Below are 16,239 nucleotides of genomic sequence, written 5' to 3'. Positions count from 1 at the left end.
CCTGAGGTGACCTGGCTCGGAGCAGCACCCACGCACCTAGTGGCTCCCGGCAGTCAGTCTCCTCCCAGACAGGGCGCTGCCTGCTCTGGCCTTTCTCATTGTGGCAAAACAAACGGAACATAAAGTTTGCCGTTTTCGCCATTTTTAAGTGCACAAGTCAGTGAGCTCTGGTTACATTCCCAGTGTTGTGCAACCATCACCACATTTACTTCCAAAACTTTTTTCATAGAAACTCTGTACCCATGAAGCAATAACTCCTTGTTCCCTCCCTCCCTCAACCTCTGGCAACCTCTACTTCCTGTGTCTATGAATGTGCCTATTCGAGATATTTCATATAAGTGGAATTAGATAATAACTGGAGGCCTGGTGCATGAAATTTATGCACAGGGCGTGGGGTGGGGAGGTGTACCTCAGCCCAGCCTGCACCCTCTCCAATCTGGGACATTCCTCTCACAATCCAGGACTGCTGACTCCTAACCATTCTGCCTGCCAGCCTGATAGCTCCCTAACTGCTCCCCTGCCAGCCTGATTGACACCTAACTGCTCCCTGCCAGAATGATCGTCTCCAATTGCCAGCCCAATCGCCCCCAACTGCTTTCCTCTGGGGGTCTGGGGGACTGAGGCTGGATGAGGCAGGGCTGAGGGGACTGGGGACTGAGGCTGGATGAGGAAAAGGTGAGGGGACTGGGAGAGACCATCTTTGGCTGTGATCACTGCCATCTTGTGAGGGTGTGGTGGTCAATTCGCATATTCTATTCCCTCTTTATTAGATAGGATTTGTTCTTTTGGTTGCAGGCACATCCCCAGTAGGGGTGTGCAAGAGGCAGCTGTTCGATGTTTCTCTCTCATCGATGTTTCTAACTCTCTATCCCTCTCTCTTCTTCTCTGTAAAAAGTCAATAAAATATATTATTAAAAAAAAAAAAAGAAGAAGAAGAAAAGAAAAAGAAAGAAAGAAAAGAAAAAAGAAGAAAAAAAAAGCACGGTCCCTGGTCTCTGGACCAACTGCAACACTCAGGAGCTTGTTGGTAATGCAGATTTTCAGGTCTCAAACTCACCAGAGAATTTGACTCAGACCCACAGAAATCAGAAACTCTGGGGGCAGGGCCTAACAGCCAGTGTTATCACAAGTGATTCTGGTGTGGCCACGTTTGAGAAACACTAGTGTAAAACACAGAGATTCAACAGAATGTTCATTATCTTTTTTATACGAACAAAATCAGCCTAGCAACTTCTACCTAAGAGAGCAAGAAACGCACAGCTGCTTCAATGTCAACACAATTTATGTCTACGGTTAGAGAAACGCCAAAGCCTGGGCTTCATTATTAACAAAGTTACAGAAGGACAGACTATCTAATAAACTTCCTTAGGTGAGATCCAGAAAACACACCTGAGATCTGAAGGTTTGAAAATGTACAACATGGGTGCCAGTCTCTGCTTTGTGACTACCTGTGTGCCCTCCAGGGCCTCAGTTTCCCCAAATGTAAAATTGAGCTGGGAAAGGCTCTTTCCAGCTCTGACACTATATGATTCTTTCTGTCCTGAAAGAAATGACCTCAAACTAAATGCTTTCACATAGTTGAGCCTTGGGATGGAAAATAACATTTTAACTGCTAAAACAGAATAAACCAGTTAACTAGAAAACCTTTCCCAAGTTCGGCCAGTGCCCATGCCTTGCACTCAAAGAACTAGAACTGTCCTTCACTAACTTGCTTTTCCCTGAAAGCCACCGATGCTCAGAGTTATACAAATACTGTACTGCCTGGATTGTCTTTGTGGGGCCACATGACTGTGATGCCCCAGAAAAATGTACATTCCCACTTTTATCCTATAATATTTTTCAACCTGGGAAGTCAGGGATGGTATTTTTTTTTTTTTTCCGAGAAGGAAAATGGATTAAAGTACCAAACCACACAGTCCCCACCTATGCCCAGAGAGTCTGGGCACTGGGCATTACAACTCTAGGCTTCCTGATAAATGGCCCCCTACTGACCTTATTACTGGGATTCCTAGATGCTCATTTCCTTCCTGGTTTCTCTGAATCCAGGTTTCTCTTCACCCACCGGTCACCTGATGACCATTCTCTTGTGCCTGGGTCCCCAATGACACCTGCTTCCCTGCCTCTAGAGAAAGCAGCAAGTTGGTTCTGACCTCTTCCACCCAGGGCTGGACGAGGGAATGGGTGTTCGTGCATGAAGACAGGGTGCAGGTGTGAGCACCAGGAAACCAGAAGGAAAGGTCTAGGGAGACTAGTTTTCGGCCCCACCTCACCTGCACACCCTGGCTCTCACATTCCATTAGGATTTGGTCAGTGAGAAGCTCAGCTGGCTTGTTTGTCCGCGTTGTGCATATATCACAAACTCCCTCCCTCCTCCATCCAGCCTGGATACATAAGTGACATTGCAGGCTCGGGCAATCACATGACAGGAAGGAAGAGGTAAAGGGAGGGCTGAAAGACGGCTGGTGTCACAGGAGCAAAGCATGCCAAAAGAGGTACAACCACAGGGGACTAGAGCCACGAACATGGACCGGGCCCGGCAATGTCAAGGAGATAAGCTTTGTCTTTATCCAGGGAGAAGAATCCTAGTGCTAGAGGGGCGGTTTCCAGGCTGATTTGCCTGCGTTGACCTTCAACCTCAAAGACACATGTGGGTGGAGTGACCTAGGGTAGTCGCAGCTTAGGCTAGTTGGTTAGGCGCAATTATTAATAGCCCCCCTTTTATTCTCAAAATGTCCTGGTTCGGATGATGAATCCTAAGGGTCCTATTCTTGGGCCCCTAGGCCAGCAAAGTTCAAGTCCCCATTAGAGAAGGCAGGTTAGCATTGGGAGGGCCCTCCAGGCTGAGTCTCACCCCTCATCAAACGTTCCCTTCTGCTCTCCGGCAGCCCTGCCACGCCATCGCCCAGGTTTGCTTGTATGCCTGCACGGACAGCAGGCTCACTATTCCCCGAGGAAGTCCCCCTCTTTTGGGAAGAAAGCTGCGTTATAAAAACAGCAGGATTCGAACCTATGTTTTGCAACTAAATAACATCCTTCAGTAAGGAAAAGCCTGGGAGAGGGGGAAACTAGAAAGCCTGCTTTTTCCTTCCACCTTATGGTGTGTTCACGCAACAAACATTTACTGAGTGCATTTGATGTTTCAGTGGTCCTGGGCACACACTGGTGAGTTAAACACTCTCAAATTGAGGGGCATTCTACAAAACCACCGGCCTGCGCTCTTCAAAAATGTCAAGGTCATAAAGGACAAAGAAAGGTTAAGGAACTATCCAGATTAAAGAATAAAGAGACATGACAACCATATGCAGCCCATGACCCGGGCTTTTCTTTGTGATAAAGGATACCAACAAGACAGCTGGCAAAACCTGAGAAGGTCTATAGGTTAGAGAATAGTATTGTATCAACATTGATGTCTTGATTCTAAAAACTGTACTATCGTTATATAAGAGAATGTCGTCATTTTTAGAAAAATAGATATGTTGAGAGGAAGAATAAATGCGATAAAATGGTACCATTCAGGGAATCTGGGTGAAGAGTGTATGGGAGTTCTTTGTCCTATTTTTGGACCGTTTCTGTGTCTGAACTAGGTCAAAATAAAAATTAAACAATACGTCTCAGAATTTTTTTTTTTTAAGGAAAAAAAAAAAAAAGACTTCACAGAGTTCACAGTGCAGCTGGGGAGACAGGTACTAAGACAAATAATTAAAGTAATTAACTGCAAAACCGCACCTGTGAGAAGCTCTGAAGAGGAGACAGATGGTGGCATGCTGCATAGAGGCAGGTTTCCCCGACTCAGGAAGGTGAGGAAAGGCCACCAGGGAGCAAAGCCCCAGAGCATGAGCGAACCGAGGAGGGGAGAAGGAGGCTCCCGGCTCTCACAGACTCCGATCTTCCTTTTGCTCCCTGACATTTAATTTTTAAGTTTTCTCCAACAACCTTGTATAAATTTGATATCCAGGTCAGGGGAGGGAAAAGTGGGGGCGGCGGGAGGGGAGGAGAAACAGCGGGCAAGGCCTGGGTCCAGGCTGTCATCCTCCCCTCTCCCAGCCCACCAGTGTTGAGGGCCAGAGCTGGTCCCTGCATCTCTCACTAAAAACCTCCGGTCTGCCGAGACCAGTTTGGCTCAGTGGATAGAGCATCGGCCTGTGCACTGAAAGGTCCCGGGTTCGATTCCGGTCAAGGGCACATACTACCTTGGTTGCGGGCACATCCCCAGTGGGGGTGATGCAAGAGGCAGCTGATCGATGATTCTCTCTCATCGATGTTTCTAACTCTCTATCCCTCTCTCTTCCTCTCTGTAAAAAATCAATAAAATATATATTAAAAAAATGAAAAAAAAATAAAAACCTCAGGTTTACCCTGAGGCTGACTCACCTGAGGGAAGTAGGGGCCGGGGGCCAGGTCTTCACTCCCCGCTCTCACTCTCAAAGTCAGACCAGTGCCTTTCGTCCACACAGCATCCAGCCGGCCCCTGCCCCTCCCTGGCCCCTGATCCTGCGCCTGGAACATCCCTTCTGCACTGAGAGCTGGGACCCGCAGCCCTGCCCTGGGAGGGGCCGTGCCTCGCCCACAGCCACTTGCAGCACCAAACAAAGTGCTTGTCCCGGGGGTCAGGGGCCTGAGCACAAGGGAGGGGACCCTTTTCCGTGCCAGGTTCTGCCTCAGTGGGTTTTCAGTCATTAGCTCCTTTAAAACGGTCCATTTAAAGGACAGAGGTTCTATCATCCTCGTGTCACAGTTAAAGGACTTGTCTAGGGACAAGTGTTGGGTTCAAATCTTCACTGTCCTACTTACGAGCAATGTGCCCTTGGGGTAGCGACTTCCTCTTTCTGGGCCTCAGTTTTCTCACCCCGTCTGCAAAATAGGGCTTGTGGGAATCTGCAAGGTTCTGGGACTAGAAGGTACTGCTTACCCTGTTTTGGGGCTCCCATTGGCTCAGCACAGAAAATCCACTCCAAGCTACACCATGCTTAAATATTTACTAAAAGCTTGTGCATCCTGACAGCAAATCCTAGGACCTGAATTTTCCAGGGCTATTCCAATTTCAAATCCTCTGTCCTAACTTTCCACATAAACCATCAAAATGTCTCAAAAATTCCACTCTCTCAGTATCCAAACAACACCTCCCAGGCCTCCCTCCTCTTGAAAAAAAAAAAAAAAAAAAAAAAAAAAAAAAAAAAAAAAAAAAAAAAAGGCAGCACAAACATCCTTTTTCAGACTCCAGTTCCCAATCTGTAGCCAGGGAGCCCTGCAGGTCCCCCGAAGGACACGGGGTCAGGGATAAAAATCTGTGGCCATCAGCACTCGCTCATAACTCTCAGACTCGGCTGTTTTCTGGCACAACAATGCAGGGAGCCAGAGGAAGGTGGGCCAGAATCGGCAGCACCCACAGAGGGGCACGGGCTGGGGAGACAGCTCTGCCCTGACCTACCTACCAGCGGCTGCTACCCAAGGAGGCAGCCCGTCGGAGAGTTGAGACGAGGATTAAACGGATGCGTTCATATTTGGAAAGCACTCAGGAGCAGGGCCTGGCAGCCAGTGACCGCTCTATCCGTATTGAATAACCAAAACCAGAGGCATCCCAGGCAGAAGGTGCTGGTATCCTGAAGCCAAGCCAGAGGCACCACTCCACTCCAAGGAAAAGAAGGGGAATGGACACTTAGCCCTGGGTGGAGGGAAGCCGGGCCTGGACAGGGAGGGGAGAGGACCCGAACTGCAGGAGGTGGGTCCTGCAGTAAGCAAGCTCAGAAGGGGAGGAGTCACCACTCCTGAAACACACAAGGTCTCTTCATGCCTCTGAGTCTTTGCATCTGCTATTCTTTCTGCCTGCCCCCGAGTACCATCTTTTCTACCTTCAAGGCTGAATTTGAATGCCAGCTACTCCCTGTGATGTTCCCTGATGCCCATCAGAAGGCATGGTCTCTTTGCATTTGAGCTTACCTTCTTGTAAAGTAGTTATCAAATAGATAGATTGGTAGATAGACAGACAGACAGACAGACAGATAACACACAGGTCGGTCTTCCCAATTCTAGCATGAATCTTTCCAAAACTGGGGTTCAAATTTCATCTCTGTAGCCCTATTGTCTGACATATACTATCTATAATAATAAAAGCGTAACATGCTAATTAGACTGGAGGCCTTCTGGACGAAGCCAGGCCTGCGAGGGCCAAGGCAGCCGCAACTACAGCGGAGGGCCGAGCCCCTTACACAAATCTCATGCATCGGGCCTCTAGTTGACTCAATAAATGTCTGAAGTTGCTGTTAAATCTGTGCTCACAGCTGGGCTTCACTGGAGGCATAGCTGGAAGCTGTGTGATGCGGGTCTCTAGGCTGGGATCCCCTCACCAGATCAGATGTCAGCCAGGCGCCTACTGAGCCCTCCCAGTTAGTCCCCCCTCAGGCAGGTGAAAGAGGACACCTGTGAGAACAGAGGCTGCGGACGGGACGGCAGGGTCCCAAACCAGGGCAGGTGGACACTGACTGGCCCTGTCCTGTCCTGTCCTGTCCTGTCGCTAACAGAGATGGTAAGAAGAGCTGGGGCTTGGGAAGAACACCGGCAGGTTGCCCTGCCCCTGCCAGCCTGTCAATGCCATGACAAGCGCGGAGGTCCTTGGGCGCTGTAGTCCCTGCAACAGATCCTGAGAGGAGGTGAAAAGGGACTGGCCCCCCGCTGTCCAGGGACCACTCTCTGGTGGAAGGAAGGTGAGCACTGGGATTATGGTCAATAGGCACGGGACCACAAATCCTGGTCCCCTCCCAACTTGTCCTCAAACCCTGGGGGTTGGTGGGGTGGTGTGGTGCCATGTCTTCCTGTTCCCTCCAATCCCCAAAGCTGAGCCCCTCTGGTGGGTTGTTCATCTTAGAAAACGGAATCCCTCATGGGCCTGAACTCAAGATCCAAAAGGTCAAAATCCGTCCCTCTTGCTCCTAGACTCACACTGCCTTTGCTAGCACAGTTTCCTTTCTGCAGAAGGGGGACAGGGAGGACAGGGACATTAAACAGTGCATGTGAAATCTCCCTGTTCACAGTCCACAGTCAATCTGCTGAGACCAGTTAGCAGCTTGGAACCCCAACTCCTTTGAGGAATAAGATGTGTCTCTAACCAGGGTTCTGACACTTGAGTGAGAAAGTTAAAAGCTACCAGGACACCCGCTCTGTGATACAATGCAGACAGGAGGGCTCAGAGATGGCGTGGTGAAGCAGTGTGGGACCCTGCGCTGGACTCTTGTGTTGACTTCGGTTCTCTCTCCTGCCATGAGCTGTTCCTGGGGGCCTGGTCTGTGTCTGACCTGGCCTTTCCTTGACAAGGAAGTCCCCACCTGTCACCCTGCATTCACTGGGGTCTACTGGCCAACCCTGCCTCTCCCTCTACCCCCAGCACTGCCTCTGCCATAGAGCAGCAGCCTGACTAATACATGCTGGCCGCTGGCCGAACAGACTGCCTCAGCCACTCAGACAGGACTTGGGTAACTTGACCTTTTTCATTCCCCGGCTAATGTCTAATTTGCATACAGGAGTCCATTTTAGGAGATGGCAAATCACCAGAGACAACTCAGGATCAATACCGAGTATGAGGCACGTTTTATTCTACTCTAATTCTCCGCAAATTGGTATTCCATTAACTGTACGTGGGGTTTATGGGAGCTAGCTATAAACTGGAATATTTAACTAGAACGACCTACTCTCTGTCAGATAATAGCCTCCTGTTAATGTTCCACTAGTCAATCTCAGAAAGGTTTCCCGCTTCCAATCTACTTCACATCTTGATTTAATCACCAGCAAAGTTATCTATCTGAAAAGTCTCAGTGCGATAAAGGGCATCTTGATACAGAACAAAAAGACCTGCCCATGGAATTCAGGAAATCTGAGTTATATCCCAACTGCACCACAGGATGTACAATCTGCCGCTCAAAGCCTCGATTTCCTCATCTGTGAAATGGGAATGACACCAGTCTCATGGGGGAGTTGTGAGGACACATATGTAATACCTTAATCAATAAAGAAAAATTTTTAATTTTAAATGAGTTGATATTGTGGGTACACTCTGTGCAGTTCTATAAGCCTATACAAAGATTGGTTATTATAGGAAAAACATAAGCTGAAATTCTCTAACAACTCCAACAAGCTAATGACAGAAAGCAGGAGCGGTTCTAAAAAATAAAACAGGATATTTGCGCCCCCCCCCCCCCCAGGGGACATCTGGCCACGTCTGGTGGCATTTCTGGTTGGCACAACAGAGGGAGGGGGATTACTACTGAAATCTAGTGAGGAGAGACCAGAGCTGCGGCTCAATAACCTACAATGCATAGAACAGGCCGCACAACAGAGAATTCACTAACCCCAACCATGAGGTTAAGAAACCCTGATCTAAATAATCACAAAAGTTGAGTTTAGAAGCTTTTTAGATCAGAAATCCTCCTAACCCGGCTTTCCTTTCAAGCATCCTCTGCTTAAACATTTGCAGAACGCATCCTCTCGAAAAACAGCTCTTTTGTAAGTACAGCCGAACTGCCAACTTCTGGAGTTCCTGAATGTATAAAACTGCTTTTAAAGAAGATGCTCTCCGGTTACAATCCGCTAAATTGTTTTTCCAAAGCCCTTCACTTCAGCAGCAGAAGTATTCCGGGGCACAAAGACAGGCAGGGTCTGTCCCTCTGCCACTAAGGCCCTTGAAGATGCTTCCCTAATTCTAATTTCCTGGTGAAATGGGAGCCACGGGGGTCTCTAAACGAATTAAATTCACATCACAACCAACTGCTCACTTGCTCTGTGCTGGGCACAGTGCCAAACACCTCCACCTAATATATCCTACTCAATCCACCCAACAACCCAGAGCGGTGGGCCATGATCACCGGCTGGTTGCAGGGAGGAGGAAATGAAAGATCAGAGAGGTTAAACAACTCGCTCAAGGTCACCAGCTGGCCGAGGGGGAGACACACTTGACCGGGGAGATCTCCAGTTTCCAAGTCGCAAGCTCTTTGCACCGCGCCTCGGACAAAGCCAGGTGTCCAGTTGTCTCAACTTCCCATGAATTTTTAAGGCCAAGTACAACTTCTCAGTGAAGTTTGGGTGGCTGATCGCGGGAATTTCCGGGGGGCTGGCTGGGCTGCGCGCTCACACGCACTCCCCCACGGCAGCGGTCTCTCCTCCGCAGGTACCGGATCCACCATTCCGTACCGCCTGCGGAGCGGGGAGGGTGTATCGGCGGCGGCGCCGGAGTGCATGCCAGGCCCAGGAAATGCCATCTTTGAAAGCCGAGAGGCGGATTCGCCCGGGGAGCTCAGGAGGTCTGGCCGCCGAGCGGGGCTGGCTCCCTCCCCACGGGCTGGGCGCCCCCTAGGCCACCTGGGCCCGGGGCGCGCGCGGCGCCGCAGGGCCCTCCGGTGGGTGCCGCCGGCCGCGCGGGCTCCGCCGCCCGTGTCCGCCCCGGTCCGGGTCGGAGCGCACGCCCACGCTCGCCGCCGCCACCGCCCGCCCGGAGCCGGCCCCACCCGGCCGGCCTGCTCCCTCCCGCCCGGCCCAGCCAGGTGCCCGCGGCCGGCGGGGGCGCCCCCTCCCCGCCCCGACGTGGCGCCGGGACCCCGGGGCTGCCCGTCCGCCCGCCCGCGCGTCCGCTGCGCGCCTGGGGACAGTGGGGGGCGGGGCGGCGCCGATCGCTCCGCCGGCCCCGCCGCCCCGCGCTCCGCGCCCCGCCCCGGCCCCGCGGGGGTCGCGCCACGGCCGTACCTGCAGCATCCGGGGGCGCCGGGCGCCCAGGTAGGTCGCGCTGGCGGGCGGCGCGAGGAAGCTCGCTCGCTCGCGGCGCGACCTGGACGCCGTCTGAGCATGCCCAGTGCCGCCCGCGGGCGGCTCCCGCCGGTCCTGCCGGCCGCGACGGGCCCGCGCGCGCGGGGCGGGGGGCGGGCGCCCAGGCACCGGGCTGCCCCGCGGGGCGTCCCCGCCCCCGCCCCGCCCCCGCCCCGGGACAGCCTCCCCTGGACGCGCCTCCCGGCCGCCCGGGCTCAGCTGCCGGGTGCCGGGCCGCCCAGGAGTCCCCTCGCGCATGCACGCAGACATTCATCCCAGAACCATTTAATTGGGCACCTACTATGTGCCCGGCCCTGGGTGATGTCATACCTAGGCATGCCAAGCAGTTGGCTCCGCAAGCCTGTGGAATAGGGAGTTGTCTTCTCCAGAGGGGCCTGCTGTCCAGTGTGCTCACCCCCTTCCACGAAGGAAGCTTAAACCTTCTTCCCAAGATTGATGGGGCCCCTGCCTCATCCTTTCCGCCTCATCTCTCACACCTGCCTTCCCGCTGCCCCTGTGCACCTTTCTGTCCACCAAACACTCAGCACTCGTCCAGCCTCCGCAGGCCTTACCTTTCCCTCTTTGCCCAGCTTTTCACCCTGTGGCTGGCCCCTTGTCATTGGACAAAGGAACTCCTGGCAGAGACCTTCCCTGACCACCTTACCGAATGAGCTTTCTGCCTGATCTACTTCCCATGTCCTCACTTCACATTTATCACAGTGTATCCATTCATTCATTCAACAAATAATCATTAGTCATCTATTCTGGTTCTTCATACGTGGTGACCCAATAGGTAAAAAAAATAAATAAATAAAAATAAATAAAAAAAAAATCCTGTCCTCTGATGGCGTTTAGGGGAAGAGGGGGGAAGAGAGGCAGGCGACGGACAATAAACCTACAAGCATAGAGTACTTGAAGGTGGTAAGGTCTACAAGGGAAAAAGAAAAGGATAAGGAGAATTGGGGGTGGAGGGAGTGCCATTTTCAATGAGGTAGTCAGATCAGGGGACATTTCAGCCTTGCAGATAAACTGGCGGAAGGAACGGCCAGTGCAGAGACCCTAAGGCGCAGGGCTGATGAGGCAGTAATGACAAGGAACGCAGAGCAGCAGGAGATGAGGTCAATCACTGATTTCCTCAAATTTGCTTCTTCTCATCGGCTGCTGTGTCTCAGACACTACAATAGAGCCTGGCACACACAGTAGGTGCTCAAAAACTATTTGTTGAATAAATATGTGAATGAAGGGCTGTAGTGATGGCTGGAACCATCCATCCTGTCCGGACCCCGGACCCAGGGCCTGAGGTCCATGAGGGTCGGTAGGCCTAGGGCCATAGGGTGGCAGAGGGCAGCACCTGGTATCTCCCTTCTACCTTTGTCCCGGAGCAGCGCCACAGTTGCGGGCACCGCTGGAGAGTGGCCCAGGGAACTAAGACAGAGCCGGGGAGACCCAGGAACAGGCCCCGCCCCGGGCCCCGCCCCGGGCCCCGCCCCGCCCGCACCTACCTCCGGTCGCCCAAAAAACCTGGAGCTGGGCGCCCAGCAAGCACCCTGAGACCGAAGGGAGCGCATTGTGCATGCTCGGAACCCAGTTGCGCCTGAGCACCCATTAGGGGGTGGGGGATAGAGCCTATGGGAGGAGCAGGGGACAGCCCAGTGGAGCCCCTCTCCGTTCCCACCCACTCCTAGCCGGGAGGGAGTGATCCTGTCTGGGTCTGGGGACATTTTTTTTTCAAAGCTCAGTGGGAAAGCTGGGGACTTATAGTCTGTGAAAGACTTTTTCTCTGTCCTCTCCTAGCCACTGTGTGATCTGGTGCATGCTCCTTACCCTCTCTGTGCCTCAAATAATAGGAATATCTGTCTTCTGGATCTGGCCTGCGCGTGGGAATTGAATGAAATTAAGAATGTGAACATGGCTAGCCACTTTAATGATCCATTTCTTGAGTGCCTACCTCAGTTTATCCCTCATCCTCAGACCAGATTGCCAGTGCTGAGATGAGGACAAAACTACACTAGTGGACATGGGGTTTCTTGGAGGCGTCTTTTTATTTATTTTTTTTATTAAGGTATTATATGTGTACATACCTTACCAATCCCCACCCCCACCCCCACCCCCACTCCCATACATGCCCTCCCTCCCCTTGGAGGAGTCTGAATTTGCCTTCCACAAGAAATTAGGCTGAAACTACCTTTTCTTTCCCCACTGTCCACAGCCATCAGTTTAAACAATGTTCTCAAATTTGAGTTAAAAAATTTCTGTACACCTAAGGCAGTGGTCAGCAAACTCATTAGTCAACAGAGCCAAATATCAACAGTACAATTGAAAAATTTTTTTTGAGAGCCAATTTTTTTTAAAACTTAAACTATATAGGTAGGTACATTGTTATTAACTTAATTAGGGTATCTGGTATTTTGTGGAAGAGCCACACTCAAGGGGCCAAAGAGTCGCATGTGGCTCGCTAGCTGCAGTTTGCCGACCACTGACCTAAGGAAAAACCCAAAATATTTGTAAAATCATGCATGTGCAATTGCCAACAGAAACAGGAACAAAGGGAGAGAATTTCCCTCAAATTGGAAACAAATAAATGGGGGTGGGGGGAAAGAAGGCATATGTACTATTATTTGTAATACTTTAAACAATAAATTAAAAATGTCTAAAAACAGAGGAATGGTTAATTAGGTTATGACATACTTGTTGAAATAATAGCTATTTTATACTAAATTAGATCGTGTTGCAACAGGGGATAACTTACAGTACAATGTTAAATGGAAAAAAAGGCTGAAAACATAAATGCACTGTGTAAAGATGTCTACACATTCGCCAAGACTTGGGAGAAATATGGGAATATGAAATAGTCTGGTTTTTAAGTTTATCTATTAATGTCACAATGTTGTGCTTGCAAGAATAAAGATTTAAAAGACGAAATGAGAAATACTTAAAGTTTTGTGTACATCAAATACTAACAATAATAACCACTAATATTGAGCGTAAGTGTGATCAATACTCCTGTGTTGTCTTTAATCCTTATAGTCACTCTACAGAGTGGGTGTCTTTTTGTTTTTTAAATATATTTCTTTATTGATTTCAGAGAGAAAGGGAGGAGAGAGAGAGAGAAACATCAATGAGAGAGAATCATTGCTTGGCTGCATCCTGCACGCCCCCCACTGGGGATCAAGCCTGCAACCCAGGCATGTGCCCTTGGCTGGAATCGAACCTGGGACCCTTCAGTCTGCAGGCTGACGCTCTATCTACTGAGCCAAGCCGGCTTGGACAGAGTGGGTGTCTTTAGGTCAGTTTTACAGAAGAGAAACATTTAGGACCTGTTCACAGCTGGTAAGAAATAGGGCTAGGATCTGAACACCAAGTTGGTCTGATCTCAAAGCCAGGGTGTTAGGTTTCATAATACTATCCCTCTGTGTAGTAACTTACCATATATTGATCATAAAAGAAACCACATATTATTCTATTATTCCATTCTGGGTGTTGTTTTGCCTTATTTCCTCTACCCTTTGATGTGTTTGCAGGCCACAGATTACCTCTAAACATCCTGGTCTCCTGTCACTGCTTTATTCTTGGGGCCATAGTGATAAAGTCCATCCTTTCATATCCTTGCCCCTGGAGTGACTCGATGTTATTACCGGCAATCACAGTTGACCTTATTATCCTCAGCTCCCAGACCTTATGCAAATGGAGTTATGAGATAGGCACTTAATCTTCCTAGTCTATGTGGTTGAACTCAGCTAAATCTGGAGCAAAGAGACAACCAGTGGGGAACAGGGCTCTACCAAGTCTCAGATAATGAGCCTGGTCCAGAGCGGACCCACGTAGATGACTGTTCCTGGCAATCACTTTGGAGGCAGCATCATAACATAATGGAATCACGTGGCCCGCGGAAACCTCCGGACTTTGCTCTGATGAAAAATAACGGAGCTGATGGTTCTGATGATGTTTGCCGAGAGAAAGCTGAGGCCTTAAAAAGCAGCCTTCCTACTGCTGGTAAGCTTTAAAAACAAAAACAAACACACACACAAAAAGCTCTTTTTAAAATAGTGCTAGTAGACTGTACCTGGTCCAGAAATCGCTAAACAATAACAACAAATGCATAAAGCCAAAGAGGGCCTTTTCACAGAAATTCCACAAACCCAATATTCATCACTGGTAATGGATCAGATTCATAACGAGTGACGAGGAACGACAGGCTGGCAACTGGACACAGTTATTAGCGGCGTTCCCAGAAGCTGCCATTTGGGCAGAAATCTGGTGCCAGAGTGCCGCACACAGGCCATCGGCTGGGGGCATTTACAGGAAGAGTTTCCTGGAAGAATCACTGAGGCTTGTCATTCACGTCGAGACGCAGGAAGTCTGGTCACCGGGGTGGACCATTTGAGTGATTTACAGGGCAGGGCTCCCAGCAGAGATGCTAATGCTCATCAATTATTTGTGCCGTTAATGCAAGCTCACAAAAAGGGCCCACGCATCCCTAACTACGTGGGCAAGCGGTGCCAATGACAAGTGGAAAAAATGTGAGGAAAAATTACTTGCACAGTATGGCTTCAACAGTATAAATTACTAGGTTAAACCATATAAAATTGCCATTTTGTAGGTCCACAGTGTTTGAGCATTGGCAACTTCCTACATGTTAACTTAGTACAGACACATAGGGAAACAGACTGGAAAGAACTGCACCGAAATATGAATGGTGGCCGAGTATCACCTTCTCAGGCAGAGAAAAGAGAATACAGGGAGTATCTTTTACAAATCAGGAGAATTTCAAGTCTTTGGGCACGTATTTCTTTGTATGTCTTTATAATTTCCTAAGTCTTCTTTTGTGGTGTGTTTCTTTTATTATCAGGAAAAACAAAACAAACTTAAAAGTTGGCAAACTGCCGAAAATGATGTAGAGAGAGGTAAAATAGCTACTCTTGGAATTTTACAAAAAATGTGAGAGTTCTTCTCAGAGAGAGTGAAGTTTGCCTTCCCTGCCCAGCGGCAGCACATGGGACAGGATGTTTGTCCTTGGCCCAGGAGGGACGGAGAGGAAGAAGTACATGGTCAAGATCAAGCTTAGAAAAACAAGTGTTAATCCAGCTCAGGACTCCTCATCTCCTCAGCCTGTGTTCCCGGGAATCCAGGACTTCATGGATATACACTGAGTGGCCAGATTATTATGATCTCTGAATGCATAATAATCTGGCCACTCAGTATATAGCCTATATAATAAAAGGCTAATATGCAAATTGTTCCCTCAACCAGGAGTTCGACCAGCAGGCAGGCTGGCCAACCGCCCATGTCCCCTCCCCCTGGCCAGGTTGGCCGGACCCTACCCATGCACGAATTCATGCACCAAGCCTCTAAAATATATATATACTGAGTGGCCAGATTATTATGTGTTCAGAGATCATAATAATCTGGCCACTCAGTGTCTTTCACTTAGAGGAATACACATTTTTAAGCCTAAAGTTTTTCTCCATTAAAATATTAAGTACAATATATCTTTCCATTGCAAATGATCACTGCCAAAGAGTTGTGTCTGTAAAGCTGGGGAACAACTTTAGCATGAGCACAAAAGCAGCCATGAGGTGCTCATTCATCAGGCATTTATTAAGCACTTACTGTGTGTCAGGCAGTGCCCTAAGTGCTTGGGTGACATCCGTGAACAAAAGAAACAACCATCTCTGCTCTTGTGGACATATGCATTCTAGCAGGGCAGGCCAGACAATGGCCAGCAAACATTATGAATAAATGAGTCATCTTGTATGCTAAGACACGAGGGTAAAGGGTGATAGGGAGAATGATGGAGGTGGGGTGAGGAGTGGCAATTTTAAAAAGTACTGAGGAATTTAATGACTTAAGCAAACACTTCAGCAAAGACCTGAAGGACACGAGGGAGTTATTCACACAGATATCTGGGGCCAGAATCTGGGCAGAGGGAATAGCCAGTTCAAAGGCCCTTAAGGGAGCATGTGCAGAGTAAGGGAGCTGGTGGAGCCAGGAGGGAAACTGCAGGAGGTGAAGCCAAAGAGGCAGCAGGGGCCAGAACTCAAGTCCCCTACCCTCTCCTCTGTCAGCCCCAGGAAGAACTCAACCTTCCAGTCTGAGCTGGAAAGCCAAGCCAATGTCATGCCTGCCAAATGTACTTGACAACACACTGAAAGTTAAATGCTGTCCCTCTGGCTGGTCACTTGATGCCAGCTTGACAGTAAGCAGAGATTTCAATGAGGGAACCGAAATCAGGTAGCAGCCCTCCATTATAAGGGAGTCGGCCAAACGATCCAGATTATGAGTATATTTTCACATTACCATAGAAATGGACAGGCACCATTCAGCGATGATCTCAGAGGTCTCTCAGATCTTCAGGAACACTTCAGGAGTGAAGCCTCAAAGGATACACAGACGTGAGTTTCAAAACCCCTTTTCTGGCACACATGCTGCAGATCTGACAGAGGACCAAAGGGA

General features: G+C 49.6%; 1 protein-coding gene across 8 annotated transcripts in view; it reads right to left on the bottom strand.

The window, feature by feature from the left end:
* The window catches only part of PTPN3 (protein tyrosine phosphatase non-receptor type 3), a 127,184-nt gene that overhangs the window by 85,836 nt on the left and 25,109 nt on the right, over window positions 1-16,239 (bottom strand). For 6 of the 8 annotated variants that reach the window (XM_036433061.2, XM_045579928.1, XM_045579929.1 and 3 more), the window contains exon 1: window positions 9,727-9,878. The exons of 1 other annotated variant lie outside the window; for it this stretch is intronic. The gene's annotated coding sequence lies outside the window, so the exon portion shown is untranslated. Of the gene's footprint in view, window positions 1-9,158; window positions 9,374-9,726; window positions 9,879-16,239 lie in introns of those variants that run through there. One more of the 8 variants, XM_036433063.2, reaches the window with a different exon arrangement.

The sequence above is a fragment of the Pipistrellus kuhlii genome, unplaced genomic scaffold, assembly GCF_014108245.1.
Source record: "Pipistrellus kuhlii isolate mPipKuh1 unplaced genomic scaffold, mPipKuh1.p scaffold_m20_p_12, whole genome shotgun sequence".
Taxonomy (NCBI): domain Eukaryota; kingdom Metazoa; phylum Chordata; class Mammalia; order Chiroptera; family Vespertilionidae; genus Pipistrellus; species Pipistrellus kuhlii.
This window is presented reverse-complemented; position numbering and strand designations above follow the sequence as displayed.